This window comes from Triticum urartu, chromosome 3A (assembly GCF_056163025.1).
Source record: "Triticum urartu cultivar PI428250 chromosome 3A, HENAU_Tu73, whole genome shotgun sequence".
NCBI classification, from domain to species: Eukaryota; Viridiplantae; Streptophyta; class Magnoliopsida; order Poales; family Poaceae; genus Triticum; species Triticum urartu.
The window spans coordinates 55,618,846-55,633,078 of record NC_141875.1 but is presented as its reverse complement, the minus strand read 5'-3'; the positions used below and the strand labels follow the sequence as shown (position 1 = coordinate 55,633,078).

At 44.0% G+C, this 14,233-nt stretch overlaps 2 pseudogenes; one reads left to right on the top strand and one right to left on the bottom strand.

Moving 5' to 3' along the window:
- Window positions 1-686: 686 nt before the first annotated feature.
- LOC147978507 (uncharacterized) lies at window positions 687-8,917 on the top strand (annotated as a pseudogene).
- An 87-nt stretch (window positions 8,918-9,004) lies between these two features.
- Window positions 9,005-13,726, bottom strand: LOC125546646 (F-box/LRR-repeat protein 14-like; annotated as a pseudogene).
- Between the last annotated feature and the right edge of the window lie 507 nt (window positions 13,727-14,233).

The following is a 14,233-nucleotide window of genomic DNA, read 5'->3' as shown; positions in this document are numbered from 1 at the left end:
TGGTGGCGTTTCTAGACTATTTGGAAGTATGTGGTCTGGTGGATCTCGGATTCGTAGGGGTGCCTTTCACCTACAACAACAAACGAGTTGCCGCAAATAATGTTCGGGTTCGTCTTGACCGAGCGGTGGCTACAAATATGTGGAGGAATATGTTTGCTTTCTCTGTTGTCTCTCATATTACTTCACCGTGTTCAGATCATATAATACTTTTGCTCAAGACCTCGGCCAACCCAGGGCTGACGGGTGCAAAACCAAGGAGGTATGAGTTATTCTGGGAGACGGATGGTACTCTGCCGGAGGTGATTAAGGAAGCATGGGATGCAGTAGGGGGTGTACGCAACCTTGCTCAGCTGCGTGACGCCTTGTCAAAGACCATGATCTCACTCGGCACTTGGGGTAGGAAATTTGGGAATGTCACTAGGGAACTGGCTAAATCCAGAACCCAACTTGAGGAGCTTATGCATATGAACGCAGATCAAAATGATATTGGCAGGGTGACAGATAAGATGAATGTGCTATTATACCAAGAGGAGATGATCTAGTTGCAAACATCGAGGATCTCATGGTTGAAAGAGGGGGATCAGAATACTAAGTTTTTCCAGAATAAGGCTGTGTGGAGGGCACGGAAAAACAAAATCAGACAGCTAACTGATAGCGTTGGTGTAATGCACTCAGAATTTGCAGCGATGAGCGAGATTGCAAATAATTACTTTCATGAGATATTCTCAGCGGATGCAACTCTTGATGCTGGACCGGTACTGGATCTCTTGGAGCCAATGGTGACGGAGGAGGATAATGCTAAATTATGTGCGGCCTTTTCAGATAAGGAGATAGCGGACACAATGTTCCAAATTGGTCCACTTAAGGCACGGGCCAGATGGTTTTCCCGCGAGGTTTTTTCAGCGGAACTGGAGCACTGTTAGAGATGATGTTATTGCAGTGGTTAAGGATTTTTTTGTCACTGGAATTATGCCAGAAGGGGTAAACTCGACTTCCATTGTTTTGATTCCTAAAATTTCTAACCCTGCAAAGATTTCTGACTATAGGCCCATTAGCCTCTGTAATGTAATTTATAAAGTGATTTCGAAGTGTTTGGTGAATCGACTTAGGCCACTCCTAGACACTCTGGTTTCACCGGAACAGAGTGCCTTTGTGCCAGGCAGGATGATTACAGATAATGCTCTTGTGGCCTTCGAATGTTTACATTACATAAAACAGGAGAAGGATCCCACGAAGAGTTTTTGTGCATACAAGCTGGACTTATCAAAAGCTTATGACAGAGTGGATTGGGTTTTCTTGGAGCAGGTGATGCAAAAGCGGGGTTTCACTCAGCGATGGATTGACTGGATTATGACTTGTGTCACATCGGTGAGGTATCGTGTTAAATTAAATGGGACCCTCTTGGATTCATTTGCACCGTCGCGTGGGCTTCGGCAAGGCGACCCTCTATCTCCATTCCTTTTTTTGTTTATTGCGAATGGATTATCAGCGATCTTAAAGAGCAAGGTTGCGGCTGGTAGTATAACACCCGTGAGAGTTTGCAGAAGAGCTCCGGGTATATCACATTTGTTATTTGCGGATGATACCTTGCTGTTTTTTGAGGCTTCTAGTGAACAAGCAGAGAATGTGAAGGCAGCGTTGCTCATGTATGAGAGTGCCACGGGACAAAGTTTGAATTTTAACAAGTGCTCAATATTTTTTGGTGCTGCATGTCCAGGGGCGACACAGGTGCAAGTGCGAGACGTTCTGGGTGTTACTTCGACGGTGTTTGAAGAAAAATATTTGGGCCTCCCAACCCCCGAGGGGCGCATGTCCAAGGGGAAATTTCAGAATCTTCAAACTAGTCTAACAAAGCGACTGATCCAATGGGGTGATGGCCTATTGGCGCAACCAGGAAGAGAGGTCTTGATTAAAGCTGTAGCTCAAGCATTGCCAACATATATCATGGGGGTTTTCAAGCTACCTTTCTCGGTGTGTGACGATTTGACACGGATGGTAAGGAATTTCTATTGGGGTTCTAGTAAAGGAAAGAGGAAAGTACACTGGAGAGGCTGGGATCATCTTCTACAGCCAAAGAGCAAAGGGGGTGCAGGTTTCAGGGACTTCCGGTTGTTCAATCAAGCACTGCTGGCCCGGCAGGCGTGGCGATTGTTGACGAAGCCTGAAAGCTTGTGCGCGCAAGTTCTCAAGTCGAGGTATTACCCTAGTGGCAATTTGGTGGACACTGTATTCTCTGGCAATGCTTCTTCTTCATGGCTTGCGATATCTCATGGTCTTGATCTTTTGAAGAAAGGTTTGATATGGAGAGTTGGGAATGGGCGCAATATTAGGGTGTGGAGAGACAACTGGATCCCGAGACCATTCTCTTACAAGCCAGTATCGCTATCGGGTCGGTGTCGTATTCGGTTTGTGTCCGGACTACTAAATGAGAACGGATCATGGAATTTGGAGGTACTGCAATGATTCTTTGTACCAGCGGATGTGGAGGAGATATTGAAAATTAGAGCATCCCCTAGGCGTCGGGACGACGTTATTGCATGGGGTCCCGAGAAGCTGGGCAGGTTTACGGTTAAGTCGGCATATAATCTAGCGTTTGAGGAGGCTAACAGGGCCACGGCTGTGGCATCTAGCTTGTCGCCGGACGGTAATCGTTCGTGCTGGAAGTATATCTGGAAGTGTAACATTCAACCTACAGTACGTAACTTTGCATGGAGACTGTCAATTGATTCACTGCCCACTTGGAAGAATAAATACAGGATTGGTTTGGAGGTGAGTAGTACATGCCCTGTTTGTGGCCTGGAGGAGGAAGATAATTTCCATCCTTTTATTAGGTGTCAGTTTGGTCGGGACTTATATGAGCAGATGTCTACCATATGGTAGATTCCCCAGCTATTATCTTTTCAAAACTCAGGGAAGGAGTGGCTCCTCAATGCGCTTGCTGAACTGAGTGATACTCAGAGAGGCATGATTTTGCTAATTTTTTGGAGATGTTGGTACATACGCAATGAGGTAACACATGGCAAACTGGCCCCTCCCATGGCAGTGTCAGCGCGTTTCCTCCAAAGGTACATGGATGAACTGATTGGGATCCGAGCTGGGGACTGTGGGGATCCAGCAAAAGGAAAAGCAAGCATTATCTATGGTAGTGCAGTGCAGCAGGTGAAGCGTGTGGTACAGGATACAGCATGGAAGCCTCCGAAACAGGGCTGGGTGAAACTAAACACTGATGGTTCCTTTGCTGAATCAGATGGAGCGGGAGCCGGGATGATCTTGCGGGATAGCGCTGGGGCGATCATTTTCTCAGCATGCAGAACCTTGTTTTCGTGTAGAGATGCTCTGGAAGCTGAGCTAGGCACATGCATGGAAGGATTATCCTTTGCTATTCAGCGGTCGGACCAACCAATTGAAGTTGAGATGGATTCGAGCAATGCTGTGTCTATGATTTCATGTGAGGAGACGGACCACTCAGTTTACGCCCCTTTGGTGGGTGAGATCAAGCACCTGTTGAGTCTTAGAAAGTCTTGTATTACTCATGTACCTCGTAGTCAAAATAAAGCTAGTGATAAACTTGCTAGTTTCGCTAGAATTGAGGGCCGAACTATTACTTGGGTTGGTTCGGGCCCGGAGGAAGTGTTGAGGATTGTTCATGATGATTGTAAGAATTTGATTTTTGAGTAATACAAATTCTTTTCCCGTAAAAAAAAGCTATTCCGGTTGCGCGCGCTAAAAGGGGGGATTTTGCGGCGCGGCGCTAGTTTGGCGCACCTGTTCGAGATGCTCTAAGGCAAACAACAGCAACAAAAGGTCAAAGTAAAAACAGGTTCAGAAAGATAAGGAGAATATTGAGAAACATAAAGGCTCATTTGGTTGTTGTGGTGAAAAAACCATGGGCGGTAAACATCCAGAGGGGGATTTCCCTATTCATATGAGATCCTCCTCCTGCCATGTGAAATTCCCCGTTGCCATTTGGGCACCAAAGGAGAGGGAAGAGAACAAAGGGAGAAGAGCAGAAGAATGGAGGGCCAAGGTGACTGAGATCGCAAGAAAGAGACGAGGGGAGCCCGGGAGAATTCTCCTAGAGTGCGGTGGTCGGGGCGAGTGGCCCGGGGATTTCGGGAGGATCGGGCCAAGAAAGCCTTTTCCACTATGTTACCAATTGGGTCGCCTAAAAAATCCGGGGTGTAAATTGCATGCGGATTTCTCGCCCGGGGAAAGGACGGGTATCCCAGGGGGATCCATGGTTACCAGACGAGGCCTAATGGTTGATGACAGGGACATCCAACTGATTGATGCAGAGCCAGCCTCAGCAACACCTTGATCAGAAGAGGGTTTTGAACTGACAAATTTTGGAGGCTACTTCATCAACGGCACTCTAAGAACGAAGGAAAAAAAATAGCGCGATATAGCGGCGCTAATAGCGCGCTATAGCGTTTCTGGAAACTAAACGCTACGCTATGCAGATTTAACTCGCTACCGCGCTATTCGCGCTAAATACGGCGATTGCGCGCTATAGCGCGTATCGGCGCTATTTTCTCGACGGTGTTTTTTTTCAAACGAATTTTTCATCAGCCCACTATACTTTTGGCCTTTCTGGCCCAGTAACCAAGCATATCTTGTCCTCCAGCCGAGCGAACCCTAACCAACCTACCGAGCGAGCCCTTCCCAAATCGAACGAGGCGACGGTGGCAGCGGCGGTCGCCGGTGCTTCGCCCGTCTCCTCCAGCCACGGCCGGCCGCCTCTTGCCGCCTCCTCGGGTCGTCGCATCGCCTCCTCGGGTCGCCGTCGCCTCCTCGGGTCTTCATCGCCTCCTCTAATCCTCTTGCTCGGGTCGCTGTTGCCTCCTCTTGCTCCAACTTGATGTCGGCGTCAGCTTCAGCGGCGGCGAACCAGCAGCCAAGTAAGAGTTGCTTCAATTCATAAATCTTAAATTCTTAATTAGTCAATCTTGATGCTTGACGAACACTGATCTGAAAATAGTCAATCCTAAATTCGTAATTAGTTAATCTTAAATGGGACATTTACATCTATGCCCCTAATTTGCGCCCACTCTCAGATTTACCCCTAATTTCAAAGCCTGCTCAAATTTGCCCCTCCGCCGTTAGGTGCACTTACAGAAATACCCTTCTGTGCCGTTACCGTCCGGTCAAAGCAGGTCAAAGGGCTCTGACCATCCTGAAAAAAATAGCAAAAAAATTCTAAAAAATTTGAAAATTTGTGGGATCAAAGATACTCAGGTTTGCAAGGTGCGTGAAAAGTTTCGTGCTGTTTGTACATTTCAGGAGCTCGTGTCAGAGGAAAAACAATAAATATGTAAGCCTGTGAAGAGTAAATTCAAAAAATAGCAAGAAAATTAAAAAAAATGAATTTTTTTGGCATCAAAGAGGCGCGAGTCTGCAAGCTGCGTGCAAATTTTTGTTGTGTTTGGACACTGGAGGGGCTTGTGGAGAAAAAAACAAAATTTGGCTCGGGAAAAAACTTGGGAAAAATGACTATTTTCTTTTTTCTTGCTAGAGCTCCTCGCATGTCATTTGATCACAAAAACTTGCAAGCACCTTGTGCACCCAAGCCACTTTGATGCCAAAAAATCATATTTTTTTAAATTTTCTTGCTATTTTATTTCAAATTTATTGTTCACAAGCGTGCAGATTAACTGTTTTTTCTCGCCACGAGCTCCTGGAATGTCCAAATAGCACGAAAATTTACACACACCTTGGGCACATGAGTATCTTCGATCTCACAAAAATTTAGATTTTTTAGATTTTTTTTGCTATTTTTTCAGGACGGTCAAAGCTGTTTGACCGGACGGTAACGGCGCAGAAGGGCATTTCTATAAGGGCACCTAACGGTGGAGGGGCAAATTTGAGCAGGCTTTCGAATTAGGGGTATATCTGATTAGGTGGTTCGAGTTAGGGACAGAAATGCAAATGGCCCATCTTAAATTGTCCATGACTTGTGTAGTTGTGTCTACTATCTAGTACTCTACTTTCTAATTAAATCATCTCCATGTTAACTTTGTTAGTAGTAAGCTAGTAAGTACTTGCTGATTGCTCTCAGTCTCAGTGCTTGTAGTTAGTACTTTCCAGATTTGGTACTAGTAAATGTAAATAAATACTTTGCTGCAATCATATGTTCCTTATTTGCAAGCCAGTTAAAATTTCTGAAATACTTTGTTGTATTCATGAATGTAGGCGGTGTTGTGTCAAGCACATCATCAACAACTACACAGGGAGAAGGAGCACAGGTTGTTCCTAGATCAAAAGATCCAGCATGGAAATATTGCACATGTCTGGACATCAGCAAGAAGAACTGTCTAAAATGCATATTCTGCGGTCATTTGTCCAGCAATGGCACTAGTCGAATCAAATTGCACCTTGCATGCATTCCTAAGTCTGGTGTGGATCACTGTGAGAAAGTGCCAGAGGAGATCCTTCAGTACTTGACAAAGAAGGGTGACAAAAAGGTAGCCAAGCTTATGGAGCAGGAGAGACGCAGAAATGGAGTTGACTTGAGCCACTCGGAGGGGGAAGAACAAGCTACAAGTGATGAAGATGGCCTAAACCATTCTGCACTTGTGCTTCAGCCATCGAGATCAACAAGAAATAAATCTAAATCTTCAAGTGGCCCCATGGACAAATACTGTGAATTAACTCCCGAAGAGCTTGTTGTCGCAAGGAAGAGGAAACGTGGTGCCGACACGATCCAGGGGAAGCTGACAACTGAGAAGAGAGAACAAAAAAGGGCTCGTGCTTGTGAGTTCATCTGCCAGTGGTTCTATGAAGCTTGCATTCCATTCAACGCAGTCACACTTCCCAGCTTTGACCTCATGCTTCAGTCAATTGGACAGTATGGTGAGGACTTGGACGGTCCTACTCCTTATGAAATGGGTGGCCCAATATTGAATAAGAGGAAGAAAAGAGTTCAGGAGTCCTTCAATGCACACAGGAAGACTTGGGAGCTTACTGGATGTACAATCATGACAGATGCATGGACTGACATAAGAGGAAGAGGGGTAATGAATCTTGTAGTTCATAGTGCTCATGGTGTGGTGTTTCTTAATTCTGTGGACTGTTCAGCCGTGAAGAAAGATGGGAAGTACATCTTTGAGCTTGTTGATAGATGCATAGAAGAGGTTGGTGAGAAGCATGTAGTTCAAGTTGTGACTGATAATGCAAGTGTTAATCAAGCGGCATCAACCTTGTTGAAAGCAAAAGCGCCCCAACATATTTTGGAATGGTTGTGCTGCCCATTCTATTGATCTGATGTTAGAGGATATTGGCAAGCTTCAAACAGTGGACTCTACTATTACACAAGCTAGAGCTGTCACTGTTTTCCTTTATGCACACACTAGAGTTTTGTCTCTAATGAGGGAATTCCTTGGGAAAGATCTGGTGAGGTCTGGCATTACAAGGTTTGCTACAGCTTACTTGAACTTGAAAAGCATGCTGGACAACAAGAAAGAACTGCAGAAGCTATTCAGATCAGATCAGATGGATGAAATGGGTTACTTAAAAAAGGTGAAAGGACGTGATTCAAACCGAAGTGTGCGCTTTGAAAATTTTTGGACGGGAGTAGAACGTGCTGTCAACTTCTTTGAGCCTTTGGCTAATTTGCTGCGGCGAATGGACAGCGATGTACCAGCTATGGGTTTCATATATGGCACTTTTTTGGATGCAAAGAAGGAGATTGCAGCTAGATTTGACAATGAGGAGGCTAGTATCCAGGAAGTGCTACACATTATTGATAAGAGATGGGACAACAAATTGAAGGGGCCCCTACATAGGGCTGGATACTTCTTAAACCCATACTACTACTATGAAAACAAGCTGAAGATTGAGTTGGATGGAACATTTAAAGATGGCCTTGTTGCTTGCATGAAGAAGATGGTTAGAGATGGTAAGAAGGAAGATATAATGACAGCTGAGTGTCAGGCATATCAAAATGAAGGGGTCGTTTGGAAGGGACAGTGCTAAAAGGCAGTGGAGAAACAAGAACTTTGATCCAGGTAAAGAACTAAATATTTACATTGTTGAAATAAGATGTGTAGGCTGCAATGTGAATTACATGTTGCAGCTTTGTTAACTGTTATTTGTTACTTGTTGATGCAGCTGAATGGTGGTCCAATCATGGATCAAGTGCACCAAATATCAGGGTACTGGCTATGCGGATTTTGAGCTTGACATGCAGATCAGCTTGTGAGAGAAACTTCAGTGTTTTTCAGCAGGTAAGAATGTAGTACAAAGTACAAACTGTCAACATATCCTTTATATGCACATATGTTTCTTTTTCTTACTGATGTTTATTTACTTGCAATGTACAATCAGGTTCAAGGCAGCAAAAGGCGCAACAGGCTACTTCATGACAAAATGAGAGATCTTGTCTTCATCAAGGCAACTCCCAACTTGAACAAAAGAGAATGAACAAAGACAGGTATCCACTTGTGGACAAAACACATGCAGATGTTGTAGAAGATGAAGATAACGAGTGGATCACAGGAATTGTGCCGGTTCCAGTTGTGGATACTGCAGATGAACCTGGAGAAGAACCAATACCACAACCGAGAGCAAGAGCTGCTGCGTCAAAAAGAAATAAATCTCGTCAGCCTAGGAAGAAGTTGCTCCCAGTTTTTCGTGATGATGAGCTGCAATCTGTGGGTTCTTCTTCTGATTCGGATGATGATGCCATGGCAGCAAGTTCATCTGATTCTGATTGAGCTTCTGCATCGTTGTTGGCTGGCTCCTAAAGTCCTAAGTCCTTATTTCTGCTATTCTGGACCTTGCTTGTTGGCTGTTTAATTTATCTGTCTACTTTGTTTGTCTAAAATCTGAATGTATGAACTCTGAACAGTGCTATATGCCTATATCTGGACCATGCTTTGTTATCTGAACAATGTTTTAGCCTTGGTTTTAGCTGCTGAAATCTGTCATTTGTGTTGATATATCTGTCATTTGTATGCTATATGCTGAAATCTGAATAATGTTTTGTGAAACGCTATTTTGCAAAATAGCGCGCTATTAGCACGCTATTTCGTTTATAGCGTTTTTTTGAAGGTTGCGCTATTTCAAATAGCGCGCTATTTTTTTCCTTGCTAAGAACCCATGAACAATTTTTCTAGCTCGCTGAGGGGTACAGACTCGGAGTATTGAACTGATCTGGCAGCTCCACACACTGCCTGCTCAGAGACGCAGCAACAGCGTTCAATGATCAGAGACTCTAACTTCTGTGAATGTGCCAGCTTCGATACTCCAACATCAGTCACACCTTCACAGAGCCGGAGCGTGAGATTAATCAAGCATGGGGCATGCACAATGAAACCCAGCCCAGAATTAGTTATAGCCTCGCAATCCACAAGCTCGAGAGTCTCCAGTAATGGAGCAGAAGAGAGGGCCTTCATTCCCTTGTCATTAAAGAAGTTAGCACCCCTTAGCACGAGCACACGAATCGGACAAGACTGAATGAGAGCCACTAGGCCCTTCCGTGTGAAGCCTATTTCTGACTGGTACATGGGAGAACAATCTGCAAATGTGAGCTCAACAGTCTCAAGCATAGGGCAGCTGAGAGCTAGAGCCTTAAGGCTGTTATCAGTAAATGCCGTCCTGAAATCATTGGGATAATACTAAGGATCCAGCGAAAGTGAGATGCTTTTAAGGTTGTTGCAGCTCTGGGATAATGCAATCATATCGTTGTCATTTAGACCCCGAACATACTCCAAGCAAAGCTTCTCCAGTGCTTTGCACCTCCCAAGGAGAAAACGAAGTCCTTTTCCTGTCGCAATTTCAATATCCCAACTTCAAGTCCTTCGTGTTCTCACAACTGAAATCATACATATTCAGGCTATGAGGGTCGTATGAGGGATCATAGCCCCCATTAGGACCAGCCCACCTATTACGAAAGAATCTTTTCTTGATTTCAAACACAAACTTCTGTAGATTTATCCATCCCGAGCCAAACTTCAGGAGGTCATCCTGGCTGATGCCCTCGCAATTCTTTACTACAAGCTCCTCCAATGATCCTACAGAGCCAAGGTACTCCAACCAATCTTTGCTACCTACTTTGTTGCAGTCAATAATGTGAAGAGCAGAAAGACTCTGGCAATGAACAGACACAGTGAGAAGCCCTCTTGAAGTTATGTTTGGTGTGGACGTCAACCTGAGGGACGCTAGTTTCTTGGAACAGGCTAGATAACCAAGACCGGAGTCATCGATGTATGAGCAAAAGCTTAAACCGAGACTAGCCAGAGAGGGGCAGTGAGATGATAACACAGAGAGGCCTTGGTTGTCCAACTGATTGCCATGGCCTGCCGTCCAACCGGAGTAGTCGATTTCCACTTTACACAAACTAGTAATCGTGTGCGTGCAAATGCACGTATCTAAGTAAAATTGATCATTATTCAATTTGCATGCAGGTACAAATCTGAACAAATGATTTTAAGAACATAACTAACATATATATATATATATATATATATATATATATCTTTTATTTGAAATTGCTGCTTCACCTCAGAAATAAAAAGCAAACAAAATTCCAATTATCATCTACATGCAAGCCACATATTGATCAACGCAAATACTGCAAAAACATACTATTTCAAATGCAAGAAACTTATAATCTTTGTACACAATTTTATCCGAGCTAAGCGAAATCACAGAAGTACTCCTTGCACAGCAGTTTTATAATTTATACAGCTAATTGTATAATTTCCAGATTTTAGGAAAATAAGAACTTCTGCTACTATAGACTTATAGAGATCTTATTCGAAGATGACACCATTCAAACATATTAAAACAGATTTTTCTTTACGGGAATACACTCACAAAACAACAAACATCAATAAGAAACTCTTTATATTAATATTTCAAATGACTTACATAATTTTCAATATATATCGAAAAACTTGAAACAGGTCTATGCCTATATGATTGGCTTGCAATTCCATGCGTGACTCTATTCCATTGTTTGATGCTCTAACTCTTCACATCTTCTATATAACAAGACATACTTTGTACTACTCTTCACATCTTCTCATTAACGACAAATACATGATTATCATCGCAACTACCAGTCAAGAGAAATGAATGGAAGATGGAAAGTGCCTGTCAGCATCTCCCTTATTCCCAATATTATGCTTCCTCTCTCTGTTTCCTTCCCTTCTCCGGATTCTTTTCATCAAACTAACAGCATGAAGGAGAAAATCAATCAAGCATACCAGTCAAGAGAAACAAAATATAAAAACATGAATAAACCTTGTCTCACTTCAATGCAAATCTGGGATACTTGTGGGCACCGAGCCGCTGATTATCCTACTACTCGTTGGACTGCTCAATGCAAATTACCCAGAAGGTTCAGCTTTGGTGGTCCTGCAAGCAAATATCTTGTCTGGATATAATAATAGTAGGGACAAACTTAAAAACTTTATTAGATGCCCCTGATGCACCGTAAGGCCTTCCAGTGGTAGCTTGAACAGCCCAACAGTATAGACCTGTAAATCAGGTACCAACATGAAAATATAGAGGAAGATTCCATTCATTCTTGTAGGTGAAGAAAAAACCCTAGTTAGTAGTTGTTACAAGCTTGCAAGTACATATGTATTGTAAGATTCTACATACAATATGATATATCAGTCCAGTAAAAGTGGTGACAAGTCTATACATATTGCAGCATTGTATACATAGTAAGATATGGGGTGAAGATAACATATCATTACAAAACTCAGTCCCCAAAAGTGAGGTCAACCTTCTGCATATTTGCACGGGAAACACAATATAGTCAGACATATGGAAAATGTATTTACATGCCAAAATCATACAATTAGATGGCATATATTTAGACATTTGTTCAGACTGTCTTATTTTTTTATAAAAAGTAGTACAAATATGCTAATGCTGCTATCGTTCTTCTTATGTAAGCAAACGCCTTCTAATGGATGGCATGGAAACTTGTTTTCTAAAATGCATTCAGAAGGATAAAAGTTTCCTCTTTTTATGTAAGCAAACGCCTTCTAATGGATGGCATGGGAACTTGTTTTCTAAAATGCCTTCAGAAGGATAAAAGTTTCACATGGAAACTTATTTTATAAAATGCCTCTAGAAGAATACATGAACTATACATATGAGAAAATCCCTGTTGTTTAAATTGAAATTTTATTAATGACGTTGAAGTTGGGATAGAAAATATTTATGTTACCCATTCGTCTAGCAAATAACAAAAAAATGACCATATATATACTTGCATCAAAATCAATTTTAGTGTCTTGCACAATTACTTCTCGAACCCAGTGCTGGTACGGATGCTTGGCTAGGAGGTATGTAAAAGTCCTAAATGAAAATAAATATACACTCCTACTTGTTTTATCTAATTCAATCATGCATATCGGTGAATAGTAAAAAAAACATATTGGTTCAGGAATAGGAGTTAATCTGAAGCATGTGTGTTGTTCTGAACTTATCTCTGCCTGCTCTCTCCTCCTCCTCCCGGTTGCTCTGTTGATATCCTCTTTCAGAAGCACATTCAGTAGAAGGAACAAAATTGAGTTTGAAGGAGAACCGTATTTTTAGAAGAAAAAAACAACGGAAATTTAGTACAGGTCAAATTCAGTAGCTTCACAAAAATATGCAATTGATACACATCATTTTGGGCCATGCTTAAGAACAATACCAATTACAATTTAAGATTGCTTATTGTGCCACCGAATTTACGTAAGCCAAATTGGCAATGGATGTCAGGTTGCACGTACATTAGGGAATAGGTGAAAGCATCTTACAAGGAATACCTGTACCTGTAGTGCGTTATGGAGTTGTACACGTCAACTGGAGATTAATTTGCGAAGGGCCGTACAGAGAACGAATGCCCAAGAAACAAGCACAAAGGCAGATTTTCTCAGAGATGAGTGCAACCTCCGATGCACAAGGATCGACCAAGGACGTGAATCGGCGGCCGCTCTTGCATGGGTCCACGTCCCCAGCGACGGCACCTCCTGACCTACGTGGGCATTCGTTTCCGGCGGCACATGCCCGACAGTAGCACCCTTGGCATCCGAGGCTTCGCGTCGAGAGTTGGGTTGGGGCAGGTGCCGTGCGTAGGGCAGCGGAGGCGCGTGGTAGTGCAGTGCCGGCGGCTCGCGCGTAGAGGGCCACCAGCGACGGCGGTGGCGGCAAGTCCCGCGCGCCTCGCCGCGTCGCCGGCCGAAGAGCGCCCTCGCCTAGGGTCAGGCCGGCGGTGGAGCGGTCGGTGGCCCCAGCGAGATGAGGCAGTGAGTGCGGCGACGGCGGCGGCGCAGCATACTGCAGCGATCTTGGGGAGTACAGACGGCGTGGCAGTTGGGGCGAATTGTGGACGCAGAGGTGAGGCGGAGAAGAGGTAGTGCGGGCGATTGTGTTGTATGAGGACGTGGAGGTGCGGGGATTAGTTGTCGATGGGTTGATTAGTGGCTTGTTGCGTTAAACATCTGGACATTTTAGTCCCTTGGATCTGATAGATAGACGGTCGTCCTTATTTGGATTTGCCCCTCTCTTTTTTTTATAGTGGTAGTAGATTAGGGAATCAGGTGCACAGCGATGTCAAGGCTTCTGTAGTAGGGCAAAGGCCACATCCAACATGGATAGCACCCCTCTGATCTTCCTCAATCCTGTAGAGCCGCTTCGACACAAGGGAAAGAGAATTCAGATCACTTGCCATGATGATCCTTTTGAGGAACTCTGCAAACAGTTCCTCCGGGAGATCCTCCATCGAGCAATGCAGTGTGCAAGTATGGTAATCCTAAGGTTCAAGGCAGTGGCGGAGACAGGGGGACCAGCAGGGGCCCTGGCCCCCCTGTCGGTGTCAAAACCGGCGGATCTCGGGTAGGGGGTCCCGAACTGTGCGTCTAGGCCGGATGGTAACAGGAGACAAGGGACACAATGTTTTACCCAGATTCGGGCCCTCTTGATGGAGGTAAAACCCTACGTCCTGCTTGATTAATATTGATGATATGGGTAGTACAAGAATAGATCTACCACGAGATCAAGGAGGCTAAACCCTAAAAGCTAGCCTAAGATATAATTGTTGTATGATGAAGTTGTCCTACGGACTAAAACCCTCCGGTTTATATAGACACCGGAGAGGGTTAGGGTTACAGAAAGTCGGTTATAATGGTAGGAGATCTTGAATATCCGCATCGCCAAGCTTGCCTTCCACGCCAAGGAAAGTCCCATCCGGACACGGGATGGAGTCTTCAATCTTGTATCTTCATAGTCC